The sequence below is a fragment of the Lucilia cuprina genome, chromosome 6 (genome assembly GCF_022045245.1).
Source record: "Lucilia cuprina isolate Lc7/37 chromosome 6, ASM2204524v1, whole genome shotgun sequence".
Classification (NCBI taxonomy): domain Eukaryota; kingdom Metazoa; phylum Arthropoda; class Insecta; order Diptera; family Calliphoridae; genus Lucilia; species Lucilia cuprina.
The window spans coordinates 53168560-53173855 of NC_060954.1; the positions used below are offsets into that span (position 1 = coordinate 53168560).

General features: G+C 27.4%; 1 protein-coding gene across 1 annotated transcript in view; it reads left to right on the forward strand.

Moving 5' to 3' along the window:
- Window positions 1-4911, forward strand: part of LOC111687248 — a 13166-nt gene extending 8255 nt beyond the window's left edge. The window contains exon 5 of the mRNA XM_046955203.1: window positions 4293-4911. The gene's annotated coding sequence lies outside the window, so the exon portion shown is untranslated. The remainder of the gene's footprint in view (window positions 1-4292) is intronic.
- Window positions 4912-5296: the final 385 nt, after the last annotated feature.

Sequence of the window (5296 nt, forward strand, 5' to 3'; positions counted from 1 at the left end):
GCTAGTCTATAGTCCAGAGTATAGGCTAGTCTATAGTCCAGAGTATAGGCTAGTCTATAGTCCAGAGTATAGGCTAGTCTATAGTCCAGAGTATAGGCTAGTCTATAGAGTCTATAGTCCAGAGTTAAGACTAGTCTATAGTCCAGAGTTTAGACTAGTTTATAGTCCAGAGTTTAGACTAAAAGTCCAAAGTTTAGACTAGTATATAGTCCAGAGTTTAGACTAGTCTATAGTCCGGAGTTTAGACTAGTCTATAGTCCAGAGTATAGACAAGACTATAGTCTATGCATAAAACTGTTGTTCAAACTATATATAGTCTTTATTATAGAACATTAAATAATCTATATACAAGTATATACCATAGATGAAACTAAACTATTTGGATTATAATTCTTAAAATGACAAAGAATCTTTGTTGTCACAGAAAAATCCCAAAGTTCTGTTAAAATCCGAGTTTTGTTAGATATGATAATTATTTCAAGAAATAAATATTTTAAATTTTTTGTGAATTATTCCATATTTAATACCCACTGTCTAGGAATGAGTGAGTGAGTAAGTAACTAATTTAGAGCTAAATATATCAATAAGAATGTGGTTTTCTAGACAGATTACAATCGGAAGTATTCAAAACATTAAACAACTGCTAACCACAAAGATAAATTGCAATAGTTTAGCTTTTTTTTCTAATATTGTTTTTTACAATCAAATTCCCCCTGTAAAACAAAGTGTAAAGTAGAAAATAAGCAAAACTAATTTAACATTTTTTTCTGTTAATAAAAGTGTTAATAAAAAAAACCAGTCTACCAAAGTCAATTTAGTTTTAGAACAAATAGTCATAAACGTTGTAGTTGTGTTTCTAATACTCAAGGTTATCTATCCATTGATTCGATAGTCTTGGCTTAAAGTCTAACTAACTAATTGTTATTGTGCTGGTTTTCATTTTTTCAATTAGGAATTTGTACGAAAAAGAAAGGGTTAATGTATCATAATTATTTTATGAATTTTTTTAAATTTAATTTTAAATTGCATTTTTCAATTAACACGCTTTTTAATGTAAACAATTTATTTAAGAATTATTTAATTATAATGTTACAGCTGTTTTTAGTATGAACTGGTATTTGTTATTGTAATGTTATTTTATTTATTTTGATAGATTTTTTTAACAACAATCTTGTTGTTAGATGACATTACCAAAAGTTAAGTTTTTGACAATATTATTATCATTATTGATATCTTAATATAAATTTATAAAGAAAATATAATTTGCAATGGAAATTTTACAAAAAAAAATCAATGACGATTTAGATTTATTAATAGACGTGCTTAAAACACACTTAACAAGTGCAAATTATCTTTTTAGCGTACGACCCTTATCAAATCGCAATAAAACGTCAAAAACAAATTTTGGAAACTTTTTTAAGAACAAAATTTTAATCTATAAAATTATCAAAAATTTTAGTTATAATTTTCTTGACATATGTTCGTACATATTCCCACTGTTAACAAAATATTATTACTTAATAATCAATCGAACTGTTAATTTTGTATAAGCGGATATAAAATGTTTAAAAGAATAATTAACATGACAATGGGTTCAAAACTTTAAAAAATGGTTGTTTTACTAGACTTTAATTAAATGTGCATATAAATGCTACAGGTGTTTTTTTCATTATTTTATAAATTTATTTTAATCGTTTGAAAATATTTATCTTTGTTTTTTTATTTATTTATATTTATTATTCATAAAAAATTTATATCTATTTAAGTAAAAAAACAAATAAATACATATTTTTTTATCAACATGTGAAAATAAAAGTTTAAACATAATAATCTCCATTGTTTTGCAAAGTTGTTTTTTCAAAAAAATAAACTTTTAAACTTAATAAATTTCTTAACTGTTCTTTCGCATTTAGAAAAAGTATAGTACAGAGTATATACTAGTCTATAGTCCAGTGTATTGACTAGTCTATAGTCCAGAGTATACACTAGTCTATAGTCCAGAGTATAGACTATTCTATAGTCCAGAGTATAGACTATTCTATAGTCCAGAGTTTAGACTATTCTATAGTCCAGAGTATAGACTATTCTATAGTCCAGAGTATAGACTATTCTATAGTCCAGAGTATAGACTATTCTATAGTCCAGAGTATAGACTATTCTATAGTCCAGAGTATAGACTATTCTATAGTCCAGAGTATAGACTAGTCTGTAGTCCAGAGTATAGATTAGTCTATAGTCCAGAGTATAGATTAGTCTACAGTCCAGAGTATAGATTAGTCTATAGTCCAGAGTATAGATTAGTCTATAGTCCAGAGTATAGATTAGTCTATAGTCCAGAGTATAGTTCAGAGTTTATACTAGTCTATAGCTCAGAGTATAGACTTGTCTATAGCTCAGAGTATAGACTTGTCTATAGCTCAGAGTATAGACTTGTCTATAGTTCAGAGTATAGACTTGTCTACAGTTCAGAGTATAAACTTGTCTATAGTTCAGAGTATAGACTAATCTATATTCTAGAGTATAGTTCAGAGTATAGACTGGTCTATAGTTCTATAGTCCAAAGCATAGATAGTTCTATAATCCACATAAAGTTCATAGTATAGACTAGTCTATAATACAGAGTATTGACGAGTCTATAGCCTTATCTATAGTCCAGACGATAGATAAGGCTATTGTCCAGACTATAGATAAGACTATAGTCCAGACTATAGACTATGCTATAGTCCAGACTATAGACTATGCTATAGTTCAGACTATAGACTATGCTATAGTTCAGACTATAGACTATGCTATAGTTCAGACTATAGACTAAACTATAGTCCAGACTATAGACTAGACTATAGTCCAGACTATAGACTAGACTATAGTCCAGACTATAGACTAGACTATTGTCGAGACTATAGACTAGACTATAGATTAGACTATAGACTTGAATATAGACTAGACTATAGTCCAGACTATAGTCCAGACTATAGACTAGACTATAGTTCAGACTATTAACTAGACTATAGTCCAGGCTATGAACTAGACTGTAGTCCAGACTATAGACCAGACCATAGTAATGACTTTGAACTAGTCTATAGTCCACAGTATTGACTAGACGTCAGTCCAGGCTATAGACTATACTATAGTCCATACTGTAGACTCGGCTACAGTCTAAATGATAATGATAGAAAAGACCATAGACAATCGTTTAGTTCAGACTAGAGAAGACTATAACCTAGACTATAGTCCAGACTGTAGAGTAGACTATAGTCCATATTATAGGCTAGACTACAGTCCAGTCTGTAAACTAGGCTATAGATCATAGAAAGTCCAAACTATTGACATGACTATAGTCCAGGCTATTGACAAGCCTATAGTCCAAACAATAGACAAGAGTTTAGTCCACACTAAAGTCAAGCCTTTAGTCCAGATTATAGTACACACTATAGAGAAGATAATCCGGACTATAGACAAGATTTCAAACAAGTCTCTTGTCCAGACTATAGACAAGACTAATAGTCTAGACTGCAGTCAAGACTAATGGTCCAGACTATAAACAAGACTAATAGTCCAGATTATAAACAAGTCTAATAGACAAGATTATAGACGGGACTATATTAGAACATTTCAAATATAAACTATAGAAGTTCTACTGTGTATAATCATACAATACAACATTTATTATCAATTGGCCGTTTTTTTTTCACAAATTTCTCATACAAACATATGTACAAAGTTTTTTGTTCTTTACCCTTGGTGTATATAATACAGCAGCGTAGCTAAAAAACCCCATTAATTTAGGAGTATCTAAACTAACTGAAACATATATGTACATATACATGAAAAATACAAAACACACCAACAACCAACCAATAAACATTATTAGTATGTAAAACTTGGGCCAAAACAACATTTTTTTTTTAATTTTTATAAAATCACGTTAACAAAACTTTTATTATTAAACAAACAATCAGTCTGAGCCAGAACATAGAGAGTGCAAGTACACAATTTCAAAATAAGACCGTTTAAACTGGAGAGTTAAGAAAAAGTTTATTTTTTGTTTTTGTATGAATTTGATTTGAAATTAATAATTCGCCTTTTTTATATGATTTACAAACAAAAAATACAAAAGCTGTGAATTGCTAATAATAATTTTTATTGTTGTTTGTGTAGGTTTCACTAAACAAAAGAAACAATTGTTTTGTTTATTTTTTAATAATAAAAAAATTTAAAACTTATTTTTTCAATTTCAAACTAGTTTTTTTATTATTAATAATATTTTATATTTAACTTTTGTATCTTTACAGATGGCATTCCTAGAAAATTCCTAACAGTTCCGCATTTCTTAGTTTGTTTTCCAACTGGATTTATAGGGAACTGCATTAATTAACGAATATTTTCTTTTTTAATTATTTTTCTTAAACGGTGTATTTTGTTTTTATTACATTTTTTGTTTTAAAATTGTGTACTAAAGTTACCTGCTTAAATATTGTTTTATTGAAATTTTGTGATTTTTTTTTTTTTGAAAACAAAATTCATTAATTAATTAATTATAGTGATATTAGTATTTAAGTTTATATTAAACAAAAACAAAAATCTTTTAAAATCGCCTTGACAATTACATCATTTTATTTGAACTTGTACAAAACTTAAAAAAACGCATGGATGCATTTACAATTTTTACTTTATTTTTTTGGTTGGCATTTTATATAATTTTTGGTCCACTGATGTATTTTATTTGTGTTTATTTACCCGAACTTCCAGTGCGTTATATCAAGAGTTTAAGGCGTAACGATTTTATGACAAGTTATTAAGCTATAAATATATATATATATATTTTTAATATTGTTAATATTAATTGTTTTATAAAATAATTTGTGTGTTTTTTACAATAAAATGTATTATTTAATGCAAAATTTATCAAAATTGATTTGTTTTACTTTTTGAACAGAAAATAATTTAAGTATGAAGATATTTTACCCGTTTGGCAGGACTTAACGCAATGAAGCGAGTTATTTGACATTTGTTGAAACTTGGTTAATTAGTATTTACGCTTATGGAAATCCCCCGTAACGTTTAGATAGTAATCGTTTACTTTACTTAAACAGTTTATATAATTATTTAAGATTATTAATATTAAAGCTAGTATGCAAATTGTTTTTAATTACACAGTGCTGCAAAAATAAATATAGATATATATAAGTTTTTTTTTTACAAATACTAAGTAACCTATTATCTTAAATAAGAGAAAAAAGAACTAGAACTGAACTAGAACTGAACTAGAACTGAACTAGAACTGAACTAGAACTGA